At 40.7% G+C, this 17,393-nt stretch overlaps 1 long non-coding RNA gene across 1 annotated transcript; it reads left to right on the top strand.

Annotated features, from left to right (window-relative positions):
• Window positions 1–126: 126 nt before the first annotated feature.
• Window positions 127–6,988, top strand: LOC128851727 (uncharacterized). Its single transcript, XR_008449133.1, has 3 exons — window positions 127–461; window positions 782–940; window positions 2,303–6,988. It is a non-coding gene; the product is annotated as an uncharacterized LOC128851727 (long non-coding RNA).
• The last annotated feature ends 10,405 nt before the right edge of the window (window positions 6,989–17,393 follow it).

Below are 17,393 nucleotides of genomic sequence, written 5' to 3'. Positions count from 1 at the left end.
GCCGGGCGCGCTGGCCACGCCCACCGCAGCCCCGCCCCTCCCGCGGGGAGCGCGGGCGGCGGCGCGGCAGGGGCAGCGCCCTGGGGAGCGATGGGGGGGGCGGAGCAGGGCTGAGCGTGGCGCTGAGAGAGCGAGGAGACACCCCGAGGACAAAGCCCCTGGCATGGTTGTAGTACTCCTGCCGGGAATACTGTGTCCAGTTCTGGAACCCCGACATAAGAAGGAAATGGAGCTGTTGGAACGGGTCCAGAGGAGGCTACGAGGATGATCAGAGGGTTGGAGCACCTGCCGTATGAGGACAGGCTGAGAGAGTTGGGGTTGTTCAGCCCGGAGAAGAGAAGGCTCCGAGGAGACCTTACAGTGACCTTCCAGTACCTGAAGGGGCTGCAAGAAAGCTGGAGAGGGAGTGTACAAAGGCTTGGAGTGACAGGAGAAGGGGCATGTCTTTAAATTGGAAAGGGGTAGGTTTAGATTAGACATTAGGAAGAAATTTTTCACGCTGAGGGTGGTGAGGCACTGGCACAGGTTGCCCAGGGAAGCTGTGGCTGCTCCATCCCTGGAGGTGTTCAAGGCCAGGTTGGATGGGGCTCTGAGCAGCCTGGTCTGGTGGGAGGTGGAACTGGATGGGCTTTGAGGTGCCTTCCAACCCTAACTGTTCTATCCTTCTATACTCCCTCTGCACCTAGCACCTCTTCCCCTCTGTGCTCTCTCAACGTGTATTACCAGCTAGTAAAGAGAAGGCTTAGCAGCGTTGGAACTGTGCTCCCCTCTTCTCTTCCAGGAGCTGAGCATGTGTGACTGAGAAGTGACAAGTTATTTGTGCCCATCTGAGTGTGCGTGTGGCAGCCGGACCGGGGTGGCATGCGCAGCCGTGCGTGCCCCACCTGAGGGAAAGCTGCTGCCGGGACAAGTGGGTGCATCTGCTCGTGTGAATATATATGTATGTATATGTATTTAGAACAAATTGTTGCAAACTATTCTTTCTGGTCGTTTAAAACATTTTTTTTTCCATCAATATTATAATATCCTGTAGTCCAATATTATCAGTTCTTCATAGAACAAGGAAAGCCTCACTACTAAACAAACGAAGAACAGAAAATACTGTCTGCCCCAAAGAGCTTACAATATAAAGCATGGGACAAGCAGCAGCAGATGGCTGAGGACGGATGAATGAGTCCCTACTAGGAGACAGTGAGATAGTATCAGGCAACATAATAGGCAGTGGGCTCTGTCCACCAGCGAGGAGTGACTCATTGAGCCAGTGAGTCATTCCCAAGGCAGCTGGATGTGAATCATTGCCTAAGTGGCTAGTTGCTGTTGTGTGCACCCGTAACAGAGCCTTATAGCTGGCAGAGAAACATGTTCTCCACTACGGTGGTTTCACTGGGGTTTTGTTAACTTAGTGTAAGTTGTTGCTGCCATAAAAAGGAGGTCTTCAGTCCTCAACCGTTTATTTCTTCCTGCGTTCTGCCTCCTTTATGCCAGTACAAGCACTTTGCGGCTATGTGGTGGACTGCATCAGGTTTAATGTGAACTACTTCATTTTAATAATGGTTAATAGTTTTTAATCGTGATCAGCTTTAACATGCATCAGTTGCCCAAGCCATTTCATGTCCCGGCTACATAAACACTCGTGTTGGTAAAAATAAGAGGTTGTGCTTGGGCATGCACAAGGAATTATGAATGGGGAGTGCAGGACCACTCATATCAATAGCCACGATGCGTTATATTGGCTTAAGTGCTTATGAAACTACAGCTGAGAGTTTGTAGACTCTGCCTAGCCATATTCCTTGACTGATTGTAATACTAGCTACCTCATCCTTGTTTCTGGATCTGTAATACAAGTTCCTAGTCCTGTCTTGTCTTAGTTTAACATTAGTCCCTCTTTTTCAGTCAGGTACTCAGTTCTGCTGATTGCAAGCAATTGACATTGCTCCAGCCAGATGTGTCTTTTACTTGTCTTGGATCCTATCTCATATGAACTCTCTGACTTCCTCATCTTTGACTGTAGTGTGGTCTCAGCCCCTGTCTTGGGCCACTTGCATTCAAACTCCAGCATTTCCAGATGTCTGGCTGTGCTGTTGTCTGTCCCCTTCAACTAGTGCTTTCTCTGTCTTTTTCCATTCAGAACTTCCATCTCTTCTCATCTGCTACCATACGCTACTCTGAGTGGGCCTAACCCACTAGCTGTGACTGTTGTCTCTTGGGTTTAACGCACGTCTGTCACCCATAAGAATGTTTTTAGATTCTGCAGAGGTGCATGAGATTAAAAAAATTTAAGTCAATTCTTTTTTATTTCTAGGAAGCTGCTCAGTGTGGAGGATAACCCATGGAATGATGTGCAGTACTTGTTTGAAAGATTAACAAGGGACAATACAGCCCAATATCACCAGCTGACATGAAGAGGGAAATGATCTCGATGCTGAGAAAGATGAAGCAGTGAAAGAATTTGAAAACTAAGACAAGTGCTTTGTCTGAAGTGAGAAAAGTAGCAGGGTGATGTAGTATATTTGAAGCCAGAGAGTATGAGTAGGAACATCTAAAAAGAGGTTTATATTAATGCCGAAGGCCGCAGGCCTTTCTTCATGAGAGACTGGATTGCCAAAAGATACATATGAGACAGGTGAAGGAGAGAAAGGAGGAAAACAGTGAAAGCTCTTTTTTGAACTGGACTGACAACTAGACATGAACAAAGTATTGTCTGAGCGACAGGCTGAGGTTTCAGGAAGGACAGAAGGAGATTGTTGTGGATTAGAGGGAGGTTCTGTGAGTCATCGTTGGAAAGATGGTTGCTGAATTCATGTTTACAATTGAGATTACCCAGAAAGAGAGAGCAGAACAGGAGCTGAAGAACTAGTAGGTTTGAAAATGCCCATTCAAAGGAGTTGAACTAATTTAACTAGAGTGGTTTTTAAATTTGTCAACGTTTAAATCTGGAGGAAGGAAGGTTTGGGAATACAGGAAGGCTCAGGTATCATCATATGACTGTGAGATACAGGCCTGAAAATTGTTTATCATCTGGTTCCTCTAGTAATCTGCTGGTGCAACAGGCTGTAACTGGCCAGGTACGTTATCCTGTGCACAGGAGGAAACTGTGTGTAGTAAAAAACTGTTGTAACTGTATCAACTCCGTTTTGCATTTCTTTTATGTTGGATGTGTAACCAAACCCAACAGCCAGAGCAGTTCAGAGTTCCTGCATGCCATGCAAAGCTTGGGAGCAGTCACAAACAGGATGTGAGGCTGTATGGTACCAGAGCTGCTCCCCATTTTCCTACAGAGCATAGGTCTTGCAGAGTTGGCATGAAACAATCTTTACTCTTACCCATTTTGTTGAATAGGGTAGTCTGGATGTGAACAAATACTCAAGTCCAGAAAGAAAGATGAGAAAATATCAATGTTTTATTGTATAGAAGAGACAATGATGAATTCTGTATTCTTATCCAATCTCTTTACGCTTTCCCAGTAGCACAAAGGGACTGTAGAGTTCTTGAAATTTCTCCGTAGGGAATACTCCTCATGTAGAGGTTTCCTCACTTTGAACAGCTATTTTGAGCTGCTCCAGTGATCCATAGGGGACTGTGGCAGCAAAGCAATTTAGAGCTGCCAACTTACATGAGAGGCATTGCCAAGAAAAATGAAGATTCGAAGATGGAATAAGGCGACCTTTAGCAGCCCTCTACCCAATGGGCAGCAAAGAGTCATGCTCACTCTTTGTGAAGAAGAATGTTTATTGTAAATATTTATGTAGAGGTTATGTTTTGCTAATTCTGTGCAACCCTGGTATGTGACGGTGAGAAGCAAAAAGTGCTGTGAGGAGGAGCACTTCTGCTGTCTTCCTTAATTGTTTTGATGGTTGCTACAGAAAGAACAGAAAAGCAAGTCGCTACAGAGCTGGTGTAGGCACAGAGAATACGTGTCTTTCAAGGCTTTCCCCCTGTTTGAAAACCAAAAGTGCTTATCTCATATTGCCAACCTGACCCTGCTCCCCCATTCATGTTCTGATTTACTTGCTCTGCTTCTCAGATTTCTGCTTACAGAGAGGACAGCAACCACTGCCAACTTCACACTTCAAAGAGTCAGAAGTCATGGAACAGCATTTCTCAGCAAAACTGGGCTGCTTTTTGGCAAGACAGAAATTCTAAATTGTGTCATTATAATAACAAGCAGCAACAATCTTTCAGTGACTCGAGTTATTTTTAGTTCAAAAATAGTGATTGCAAACACCTCATATGGTTGTTTCCTACTGAATAAAGGAATTTTTTGTGTACAGCCGGCAAGTAGCCTTCAAATTAAGTGAGGAAAGTAAATACAAAGAATTATCCTTCTGTGAAATCATTTTCAGGATGCCATTATGGTTTCCTCTACATTTAGTTCAGATTCAATTGGTAAGTGTAAGTGTAGTACTGCCACACAGTTTATTTCCTGACAAATGACAATTGCTGACACAAAATTAAAAGAGGAAGTTTCGACAAGTAAGTCTTGTAAAATTCTGTGTAAGTTAAACTGTAATAGTAGAAGTAGTATACATTTAATACTTGGACAGTGTATTTTATGCCTTATTAAAAGCATGAAATTACTGAAGCTTCTCAAAGTTTAGCTTACATATTCAAAAGCAAATATTTAGCAAATAGAAGTCACTCAGTTACATTTGGAAAAGGTAGATGAAATAAAGAGGCTAGGGATTTCAGTTTTGGCCTAAGTTGTCATTGCTAGTAGTTTCTGTGTGTTCTGCAGGCCCAGATGATGGTGATGGGCTATAAAAACACCACTGCTGGTACTAACCACCTTTCTGGTGATAGGTGTGAAATATGGTCCTGCCTGTTCACCTGGCAGTAGACCCACAAGCTCACCTGCCAGTTCCTTTCAGGAGTGGGGTGGAGAAGATGCAGCCTCTTGAACAGGCTGCAATCATTTTCTTGAGTTCTACTCCACCTTTGTTCTGAACGATGCTTTTCCACACACTCTTGCCATTATCTAAACTGCTTGCTTCCATGATCAGTCATTGTGCGTGTTAAAAAACAAGGCAAAGTATTCGTTTAAGATCAATAGTGAAGTGCAATTTATCTTTTGCCAAGATTATCTTCCATCTGTCTCCATTTCATATTTCATAGTGCTACAGTTCTTTCTTTATTGTCTTTTGTTTATGAAGATGAAGAATCTTTTTTGTTGTTTGCTTTTCGTATCTTTTTGGAAGTATAACTCAGCTTGACTTTTGGCAATACTCACTTTGTCCTTCCTTTTCTTGATCCCACAGATAACATTTCCTTTGTGCTTAATCCTCTTTGCCATTTTGTAAATGTTCAGGCTTTTGCTTGTGGTTATCTATTTAACTAGCTCTGATGCCCCTACTTTCCCCACTTTCTTGAGAGTACACGTACTTTTATTATTTTCACATAATTATATTTTCTTCAATATCTGAATTTCTCAGTATGTGACTTCACAAATCTCCTTGTTTGTCACAGCTTGTCCTTTTGAAATTGAAACTATTGCTTACTTTTGCATTAGAAGCTCTTACCATTTTCTCCCCAATCAATTTTGACCTAACAAAATTGGTTTGTATCTGTTGTAGTCCTCTTCTGTCATTAGTGTCAACTCCTCTTTGTTAGGCAGACTATCATGCCTACCCACTTTTTCATATGCTTTTGATTAATTAATATAATGCACTAAATGCAATAATGTATGTAATTCACAATGTAAAGATTAAAACATAAAAGTTTTGTCCTCATCTGCTCTACCCTCTCCCCTTCACCCACCCACAGTGAGACAATAAGAGAAACATTACAAAAAATTAGATATATTAGTTAAATTATTCCATCGCTTTGGCACGTCCTGTAGTTAAATACAGAATGAACGCATATGAGATCTTTATTAAAGCTTCTGCGTCTCATTTCTTTGATGTAGATTGTTAAAAGTTCATATCTGAGACCTCTCGATTATCACCTGGTAAGCAGCTAACCCAAGAAAGATGCAGTAGGCAAAGGGAAAACAGATTATTTATCTGAGAAAAAAATGCAAAGATTCGTTATGCTTTAAGGGGAAGACAAAGCTTCACCTTTTCAAATACTCAAACCGGACTGCATAGAAAACTTTATTTGAAGGACCTAACCTGGGAAGGGTGGGATGCCCACCACACAGAGGAGTTTTATTTATACAGAATAAACAAAGATGCCTCCTTTTTTATGACCCCATCTACGAGGCCTATACTCAAATCCAAAAGGATTCTCGGGGAGACAACTGAAACATGAAAAGCTGTGTTTCTCCCAAGAATGCATAGGTATATCCAAAGTTCAGTTTAAAATGGTATTTCTGTTTTTTTTCACTTAGTCTGTCTCAGAGGTAAAGCATGTTCATTCCTTATTGACCTGACAGAAGAAAGCCAGGCTGTCTCCTCTTTATGTTTGCCACTTCTGCAGAGACATCTGATTGTGATTGATTTATAATCAAACTTCTGCAGGGAAAATGTCATCATATTTATCAAAAAAGTAATGGAAAAATATTTATATAGCTTGTAATTGCTCACATTGTTTCTAATTGTTCATTTATATAAGGAAGGGATTTACATTGGTTATAGCATTATCAATTTTAATAAGCCTAAGCATAAAAAATCACCAGTTAGGTCTCAAACTAATGAGATTTGTTAAAAAATAATGAGATTTCAACATTAATAAATAGGGATTTGACCTCTGGGGCATTTGTTAATGTGTATATTCAAAATTTTAAAACTCTGACACTGAAGCCAAAAGAAAACATGAGGCTATCGCATGAATAGAAATAGAAAGCTTAAATGAGACACTGAGCGATACTGATATGATAAAACCAGAATGGCTCTTTATATGTCTTTATGCACAGTGTTATATTTCATCCACATCAGGAAAAAGCTTTCTTATAACAAAGAGGAGTAGATACTAGATTTAATGTATAATTGCCTGGTTTACAATTGAAATAATTTATTATACTCTACGTGACAGGATCATTAAAGGCTCTCTGTAGTGGCGTTCCCTGTTGACAATGCTGCAGCTAAGCTGGTGTCAGCTTGTTTCTTTTATTCAAAAATAAAACCTTTAAGCAAAGGTCATGACTAATTTCTGAAAATTGCTCTAACATAAATCATGATAGAGGGGCATATTTTTGGGTGAAACAAAAAAGTAATCCAGCTGTTTAGGAGACTGGAATGCCAAAGCTTTTACACAGAGTTGTACATAACTGGAGATGATCATAACATCCAACAAGGTGCTGGCAAAAAATAGGAATTTTTCATGACGGCACTCTATTTTTTTTGCTGTGGATCACTAGTCCTTGATTAAACTAGAGTGTACTTTGTGCTCTTATTTTTCATAAATATTTTTTTAGTGGTTTAATACTACCCCTCCCTCTATGTTGCTGCAATATTAGCTGAGGTCTAAATTGTGGAGCCGTATTTGATTGCAGCTGTGAATTTTGTGCACCAGCTAGGCCAGCTGTGGTAGAAGACACGCACTGAACTTCCATACTCTTACTACTAACTGCAAGTGTAGGAGTCTTTGTCATTTGATCAACAGAGTGTCTCCTAATAGTGATTTCATTCTGTCTGCAACTACAGAATATATGCTGCCTGGTTATGAAAAAAGGCACATCTTAAGCAACCCAGTGAGTTTAATCATAATAATTAGATTTTTTTTTAACTTAGTACTTGCAACATATAACATAGCTTAATTGTATGCAAAAAAAAAAAAATCTCTTTTCTTCTTTTACCTACCATCTCTTTGATCTCTTTAATTCATATTTCAGCAAGGTGTTCAAGGCCTTCCAACTGAAGGACTTTGTCTGATCTGGATATTCTATTTTCAAAATTGCCACTAATGAGGAAACTTGTTTCTTGTAGTAAGGGTGACATACACAAATGATGGTAGGAGATAGTATAGTACCAATTTGCTTGACCCAACACAGCTGGAGTACGAGAAGTTAACTTCAAATTAGTTCTTCAAATTGTAAAGTTTTTTTCTGTGATTTAAAGCAAGAAGCTAATTGAGGCAATCTCTTCAATCTCTGGTTTTATAGGGAAAATGGCAAGATTTAGACTGGTACTCTAAGAATTTATTTCACAGAATCATAGAATGGTTTGGGTTGGAAGGGACCTTAGAGATCATCCAGTTCCAACCCCCTGCCAAGGGCAGGGACACCTCCCACCAGATCAGGCTGCTGAGAGCCCCATCCAGCTTGGCCTTGGACACCTCCAGGGATGGGGCAGCCACAGCTTCCCTGGGTAACCTGTGCCAGTGCCTCACCACCCTCGTCGTGAAGAATTTCTTCCTAATGTCTAATCTATATCCACACCTTTTCAGCTTTAAACCATTCCCCCTTGTCCTGTCACTGCACTTCTTCGTAAAGAGCGCCTCCTCATCTTTCCTGTAGGCCTCCTCTAAGTACTGGAAGGTCGCTATAAGATCTCCTCAGAGCCTTCTCTTCTCCAGGCTGAACAAGCCCAACTCTCTCATCCTGTCCTCATACGGGAGGTGCAGTAGCCCTCTGATCATTTTTGTAGCCCTCCTCTGGATTTGCTCTAACAGGTAAGTGTCCTTCCTGTGCTGAGGACTCTTTATTATTTATTTATCTTTATTAATTATCTTTGTTTGTATCCAGATCTGTTTATGTCAGGAAAATAATGTAATTCAGCATGCTAATGCTATGTCATTTGGCATGACTAATAGAGTGATGAAGTTTTACTGTTTTCTCAGTTTAATTTTCTAGCCTACAAAAAGGATATATTTTAGTTTGAGAAACTTTCCATATTGCATTTTTACAAGAAAACTAGAAGATATTCTTTACATAGACTCTCACTAAGTTTTTTTCCAGGTTTTGCCTGTTTCCTCTGCCTCAGACTTTTTGCTCCAGATCTCTACACCTTTCACTGTTGGTGTATTCTTCTCAACTGTCTGGATTTACACTGTGGAAAGTTTTAAGACAGTTTTTTAACATGAGTTTGTCATTCCATGGTAAAAAGATATGTGAAAAAGCTGATTGATATTTTCCTTTGGTCAAAGAACTTTCAAGTCCTTTCTTTACTTTCAAAAAAACATGTATTTGAGCTCTTTGGAAGGTATTGTATGTATCATTTCTGCTATGAAATGACTGAAACAATTGCAGACATTACCAGAGAAATTAATCTCATTTAACTTTTGCATATGCAATGCAGATGTTAATAACTAAGATGTGTCACCTAGGGCTTCCCTTGGTGGTCAATGTAGAAGAACAGGTAAGTTTAGGGCATGAATCACTCAACCTATTTTAGACAAGGATTCATTTCAATTTCTAGATGCACCGAAGGTTCTGCTTGTTCTACTGGGAGAGAATAAGAAGAGCAGGCATAAGGGAAACTATACGGCCAGTCGGGGAAGAGTAAGCAGAGAACTGAACTGTCTGTGCAGCAACACTTTTATTACATGTTTTCAGGAACACTACAAACTATGTTATAATAAATCATATTCTATGGAATAATTTATTAATATATCTTTTTAGCTGCCAAGAATATCACATGAATGCTGGATGAAACAGTAGCATAGAAGCATGCTTTTCTGTTTCAGGCATCAAAAGATTGATGCAACTTTACCAGAGAGAAAATATAAGGAAGTTTCTTAGAAAAAAAAAAAATTAAAGAAAGGCAACAAAGACCCCTGCTGAACATTGATCTGAGAGAATTTGTTTTCCATCTTTACAGCATCAGCACTGGAATTCATATTATTGAACCTTAGATGTGTGCAGTACTGATGTCTGCATCTGAGCTAGTTCTCTAGACTTCAAGTCAATGCAGAGTAACTGACAATCCCAAGGTTAAAAGATATGACTACACGAGAAGGTATGCTGTCAGCCTGCAACGGCTGACACAGCGACAATCAGAATACATTTATACATAGCTGCTCAGCCTGACACACCCAAGTTGGTTGTACTGGGTAGAACCACACCAAAATGTGAGGAGGTATCCCTGTGCTAACTTGTGCTGCATTTCTGTGCAGATTTTTCCAGTGTCGAGATACTAGAATCAGTTTCACACAATTCTGCATTGCACAGTGTTTTCTAAAATACAGTTCTTCTTTTAAATTCATACTTTGCAGTTTTCTTTCTGCCATCAGCATGAGATCTGTAAAAAGTAAGTTACCTTACATTTCTGGTTTGTGTCTTTTATACATGTGGAACTTAAGCAACTCCTTCTGAAATGGTGATTAGTGATGGGACAAGAATGATGATATTTTGGGGAGAATGAAAAACAAAATTAACACTATGGACTAAGGTTTCTGGGGCTGAAAAAACACACACCAGAAGGTGAAACCATGTGTGTTGCAGACATTGGATGACTTAGCAATGGATGAAGAAATTCAGAACAAAGAAAGCCACATAAAGGAAATTGTATGCTGAAGAGGTACTGGCCCTGGCCTTCATCAAAGAGACTCCAAAGTGAGAGCCACTCTGATGACAGATAAGCAAATAGCATTCCTGCTATAGAAGTTCGCAATGCTAGCCTGTTTACCAGACAGTGGGCAATCAATTGGGCTGGATAATCCGCAGAGAAAACAGTCGTCGTGCAGGTCTGCAAGATCATCAAGCATCTCCTACTTTCTTGAGATTATGAATCAGGGTGGTGCCTGGGGAACAGAGGAATCTGAAGCGGGGGATGACGAGGTTGTGGTAGGGAAATAGGTTGGACACATCCTGAGTCTGCATCCTCTGAATACAAATGGGCATATTTGTCCATGAGGTAAACCTTGGCTGATCAAGGAAGATACGCAGTAGTTACATTTTTCTTTGACTGTTTTTTGTTGAAGTCTGGATAGTGAAACTTAGCCTTTGCTGCCCAAACGCAGAAACCAAAAAGAAGCAACATTTGTTTCAGCAAATACAAGGTGAATTTGGATGATTTTCTTAAAGGTCACAAGTAACACATCCTATTAAGCCTAGTCTGAGTGAAATAAGCAGGCTGTTGTAACTGTTGCATGTTTTTAGTTTGGGTTTTGTGAGGCCTGCTTTAAGCAATAGGGAAAGCATGGCAGTAGGCTGGCAGGTTGAGTAGGCAAACATCCAGTTAGTTACCATGGTATTGTTTGGTGAAGGGAAATGTTAGATCCCCATAGAGTTGTGTTTCTTGGGAGGGCTGTTTGCTGATAGTCAGTTTTCCCATTATTGACCTTAGAAACAATAATCAGTTTCAAATTAACTACATTCATTACTGAATTCTCCTTGGTTTGAGGTCAGAGTCCAGAGGCTGAGGGAGGGTTTGAGAATATCCAGGAATGCAAGGACACATTTGGGAAGCAATGAGAACATACAGCACTGACGCAGGGGTACTGCTGGAGGATCCTCTTACTGCCACACACAATGCATGCCTCTAGGAATGGATGTGCAGAACAAAAGCTCTTCCAAAACAAAATATTAATGTGGATGCAATCTCTGTCTGGCTAGAGCATTTCCCCCTGAGGTTCTCTCCACCCCCGGGAGTTCATCACTTCAGGCTCTGCTCTCCTTGCAAGAACTGCCAGGGCAGCACGGTAACAGAGCAGTGAGTGGTGGGAACCACATTTCCTGCCATAAGTTAGGAAGGACAAGTAAAGGGCAAAGCAGACTGGGCTGCCTGGAGTTAGAGGTGAAGTGCATCAATACTTGGGGCAGCTGGAAATGAGGAGGGAGCTAGAAGCCAGAACCGAGGGCCCTAAGGACTAGGATGTTGTACAAGGACATGTGCTTGAGCTTTAGATGCAAGTGTTTTTGCAGAAACTTTTGCTATTCAGTCATCCTTGTCATAACAAAGCAAACCTGTTCTTATGCTAAGGAAAATGCTGGGGTATGATTGCTTTTAACATTAGCACATGAGCACTCGGTGTAGTGGTAATATATTCTGCAGCTTTCCTTTCTCAGGGAGAAAAGCTGCATTGGTACTGTAGACAAGTTCACCAGAAGTTAATTTTGTAGTTTAAACATACTTGTTGAAAGCAAACAAACAGAAAATTGATGACTGAGTACATATACAATCAGGAATTGATCAACATTCTGTTGGATTGTTAGATTATTGGGCTAAAGTTGTTAATGTACTACTGAGGCAACTGTGTCTTTTCTTGTGCAGCCAGTATGGTCCCTATACAGGGAGTCAGAACTTTGTTGGTTTCCCCGGCTGGGTTGCCAAGCTGGTAAAGAGGTCGGCAGTAGCTGCTCTTTGCTGCAGGGACTGGGAGTTACAGCTCTGAGGCCATGGACATTTGAGAAATTCCAAAGAGAAATTTGAGCCTGAGGGAAGGCTTGTTTCTTTTGCTCCACAACTCCTAAATTTGCTTTCTAAAGAGCTGATTGATAACAGCTGCACCTATCTGTCTTTCCGTTTTTCTTGAAGCATGTTTTTCAACAACAGGATTTTTCATATGATCTCCCCAGGATGTTCTCCCTCTACAGTGTATGCCCCTGGTGAGCATTCTCTGTGGAATAAAGAGGCTCTGGAAGTCTATTATGCCTTGTTTAACCTGTTTTTCCCCTTAATCTGCATCAAACCTTCAGTAATATGCAACCTGTGTTTTTCTCGGACTCTCTGTCAAAGGAAAGATTGTTGGATTTGATCAGTAACGGGAAGAAGAAGGAATTTAGAAATTCCTAAGACTTCTTTCCCTGCAGGAAAGTCCATCTCCTCCCAGGCACCTTGCTCTGGGTAACACCATTATTGCAGGGAAGGTAAATTGCTATGGTTTGCCTGTGACTCCTATGAAAGGAGGAACTTACAGAGGGGATCTTAAAATACATGCACTGGAACAGTGTAGTCAGCGTAACACTTTGAATGGGAAGCAGTGGTTATGACCATCATAATGCCCCCAGCAGTGACAAAGGCCTGCAGTTCCAGGTTCCTAACCATACGTACTGGGAAGATTCAAGGGCATATCTTCATGGAGTGAAAATAAGAAAAGCATGGGAACCTAAGGAAATTATATGGAAGGATCGAAAAGGATCCAGGAGGATAGAAAGCCCATTTTTCTATAAGTAAAATACATATTCTGTGGAAAATAGAATTTTTCCCTTGTTTGAAAGCCAGAGAAGAGCAAGCTACCATTAAAAGCCTGTTCCTTTGTTATGCTAAGCCACAGAGGAAAAGGCTGTTAGGTTTAAGAGAAAAAAAGTCAAGTTCAAGCATCGACACAAAGGAAAAACCATACCCTTTAGAATAAAATACAGTAGGACATCCTTGATCTTCTGTTCCCTCTCCTTGCTGTACTTACCTTGACTCTTTGGGAATCTCTCTCTGACCCCACCCTATTTCAAAGAATGCCTGGCTCTTCACACTGATTCCTGCCCTGCCTTAGCACCCTGCTTGCTTCTCAGAAATGGGTGTTTTGTTCCATTTCAAGCGTGAGTTGTTGGGAGAACTACATTATACAGGCAACATAATGCTGAGTTTTTAAATCGGGGTGGCAGTATGACAAAAGTTAACACTTTAATTGGGGTAGAGTATGTACATTTTCATTACAGGTTGAAGAGAATAAATAAAAAGCAACTCAGTGCTATGGCATCATTATGGAGGTCGACCAGCAGACCATTCTCTCTGCAATCCCTTCTCATATACTTCTCATGATGATATGTTAATTAAGGGCAAATAGATTTGTGATCAATAGTCTCTCTGTATGTCATAGAAAAATAAATGGTAGGTCCTGCTAAGACCTGCTGTACCAGAGTAAAGAAAGGTACAAAATATTCCTAAACTTGAACAAGGCCTTTGGCTTCTAGAATTACACTCAGCTTTAACAGAAACTGCAACTATTAATGAGCTCTCGTAATACAACAGAATTACTTAAGCAGGTTTGTTTATTCCCAAGCCTACCAAAATCTCTTGGTAAGTCCAGTTTAGTCAGGTGTTAAATATGATTAACTGCAGTGGCTTTGGGTGTCTTAACATTTTATTTCCAACACCTAGTTTCTCACAGTGCCACAATACATGAGGCAATTTGAAGATAATACAGCTATTGATTTTTTTTAATGACACAACTGCATTTAATGGAAAACAGCAGTATAAAAAAAAGCAAGACCACGTATGATTATTATAAATATATAAGATAATGTAATAAACATAATACAGAAGTAGCATTCTTCGTATGAGACTAAAGGGATTAACTTTGCTGCACAATTGCAACTGATATTAGAGGGACTATACGAAGATTTAAACCATTCTAAAAATATGTCTAAACACATCTTAGGTGCTACTTTAGTTCAAAAATTAATAGAGATGACAATTTCCTTATTCTCTAGATTTCATGCTAAATTTCTGGAAGTCACAACTGGCTCCCGTACAACACCTGGAGTCTGTCAGTTATGTGACAGACTATCTTCCTGTCAAGTCCTACCTCCAACAGGACTTCTTTTGAGGAATGGCAAAGCTGATGCACAAATGTGGTGCTCTGAGCACTGGGTTAGTTTAGCTCTTCTGGGGTCTGTTGCTCCCTGCACTGATTTAACACAGGATGTGAGACTTTATGCAAATGGCTACAAGGTATTTATGTCTGTCAGGGACACATATTGGATCAGCTGCTGAGCATTCCCACCTTTTCTGCATAAATGCAGTAGTAGTAGCAGATCGGCATCTCACTGAGATAATGTGAAGGCTCAGGGTCTGTGGTCCCTGGTGCAGCACAGCCACACTTTGTTCCACTCGAACTCAGGGCAGTGAGAAAAGCACCGTCAAATGCTCTGTGCCAGGAGCTGAGATCATCTGTTTTGAAAAAGAGGGATATACCACTCCCTTATTTTCTATCAACAAGGATGATGGTGCAAGATGGCCTCTACTACGCAAGAGAGCACGGTGCCAACGGGATGTACGGCAGGCTACCCACCCAAAGTACCAAATGGGCCAGTTGTTTTGAGCTGATGAATGGTATGTTTTGTCAAACCTTTTCCGAGACAGGGTGTATGTCAGGTTTTCTTTGTGTCTTGACTTCTCACAGGAAGCGCCATTTTTTTTGCTTCAGGAGTAGTTTGTTTTCAGGGTCCTGCTTGTGGATTTCTGATTCCTGAGCTGGGACGACATGTACATTTTCTATCTAACTCTCTCTATTTTGCAGTATTTAAAAAGGAAAAACAGGGAAGGGTGGTAGTAATCTCATTAACTCCAGCAGGATTATGCCTGTCGGTGTCAAGTCCCAGAATTTGCCTCTCCTCTGGGACACCCTTACACAATGTACCATCATTAGCAGGATATCAGCTCACCTCTTTTGGGTACCTGTCTGTCAATATGTTTTTAGTCCAGTAAATTGAACCTGGGCTAGAAAAAGTAGATAGATTTATGTCTTAATGTACAATCTTTCTTATGTCTCATCTAAAATTTTTTTAAAGCTGTGTCTAAATTATTTAAATTGAAAAACTAAGCTTCTTGCCTTTATATGCTGGGCTTCCTATTTTTTACGTTTGTGGGCTCTTTCTTTTTTTTAATATTAATTACAGTGGATCTTCCAGAATGAATTAAGCTTCAAATCCTCTGACTAAGAAAGATATCTGTGTTTGCTATTTTCATGCAGAAAATGTCCCACAGGATAAAATGATTGGATTTGAATTTGTTATAAGATTACAAAGCAGGAACCTCCTACCAGGACCAGAGCGCTGCAAAATATTTGCATTCCTAAGACATGTAGAGTGCCTAGGTGGAGCTTTTGCCAAGAATTAAGCCACTTCTGAAGTCTCTAACTCAGATGCTGCCTTTGGGAAGACTGTTAGTCAGTTCTTGCTCTATTTGGGACTTGGGCAGCTGACAGCCACAGCGCGGGATTACTTGCCCACCACGCGGCCACAGGCATGTGGTGCTCAAATATGCATTACCTGCCTACAAGTATTGTTTCTTCAGGTCTGTTGTGCATGTGTATAGCTTTACAACTCACTCCTGTCAGCAAGACGGTAAGCTCTGAGGGCTTTATGATTCAGACGAACTAGAAGGGAAGAGCAGACCCTTACGATAGTGTGTAAACACCGACAAGGCATGGTGCTAAACTGCACCTGAAGGTTATACTTCAGGCAATAATTCATCAGTTATAAAACCAATAATGTGCAATAAAGCATACCCACAAAGTGAATGTACCGATAGAAAAAGAATCAAAGCAGCTAAGCAGCCTTACCCGTGTTCATGCAATCTTATGACTTGAAAAATATAATTTTAAATGTTTTGTATGTATTTAGGCATTCAATATATATTTGCATATAGTGACGACTTCTGGGTAGATTTCTCAAGGAAGATTTTTTTTAAATAAGGAGCATCATTTAGAAATATGCTGTGTAATAAATACAACATTTCGATTGGAAGATTGTAATATCAGCAGTTATCCATCTATTTTGCTGTTTTACTTGGTTTCAAGTTGTATCCTTCCAAAGGCCACAAAAGAGCATTCAGGAGATGTGGCTACAGCTGGAGGCTGTGAGCACCCCTCAGTGTGACACCATCCATGCCACACAGCATGGGAACTACGTAGTAAGTTACAGGCTGTGACCCCCAGCTATGTCACAGTTTCATTTGGCCCTGCTCAGTAGTTCATTTTGCTGCATTATGCTAAAAAGTCCTCCTAGAACTACTTAAAATGCACTATTTTACATTACGGTGTAATTAGATAAGATTAAATTAAAATGTTTTTGTGAGATGACAGATAAATAAAAGATGTAGATAAAGATGATAAGAGAAGATACTTGTCTTCTTTTGAGCTTATATATTGGCTCAGGATGCAACACAACTTCCTGCTGAAGAAAATGATAAAAGAACTTATTGCATTAGCGATAAACATATAGGAATATCACCTCAGTGAATGCTATAAATGTGTTCGTGCAAGGGGGCTACCAGTTTAGCAGAACCGATTTCCAAATCGGTATAGCCAGCATAGTACACAAGGCTGTGTCCTGCCAAGGTTTTAGCATGGTTTAGGTCTGCTTATACTGGTTTAGCCATCAGCAGGGCAGCAGACGGCAGTTGCCTTCTCAGCATAGGTGGAACGGATGAAGATTGAATGTCTCCTTGCTTGTTATCATCCAGCAGCAAGTTACTGCACCCACATCTATTGTGTAGGTACTCCTTGGCTTGTCCCCTTGCACGCTTCACTGGAGGCTGTTTGCCAGCCTCATTGGCACTGAGGAACCCGTTTTGGAGCAGGCTGGTAGAGCTGTGGGTGGAAATGGCTTTTTTGCAGAAGGCCAGTGATGAAGAGCTGGGGAGTAGTAATGACTGAATGGAGCAACGGTTTGCAAACTTAATTTGTGCTTATGACCGAAGTATATATTCATAAACAGATAAAAATAGTTTTAAGGCAATATAAGAGAAACTGCACACACACACAAAAATGAACTTTTTAAAGTTAGTATTTCTTGAATTAAGTCCATATAGCTTCTGTATGTGGGGAAGAGCTTCAGAAAGGGATTTTTATGG

The sequence above is a fragment of the Cuculus canorus genome, chromosome 3 (assembly GCF_017976375.1).
Source record: "Cuculus canorus isolate bCucCan1 chromosome 3, bCucCan1.pri, whole genome shotgun sequence".
NCBI lineage: Eukaryota > Metazoa > Chordata > Aves > Cuculiformes > Cuculidae > Cuculus > Cuculus canorus.
The sequence above is the reverse complement of the archived record's forward strand: the minus strand, read 5'-3'. Positions and strand labels throughout refer to the sequence as shown.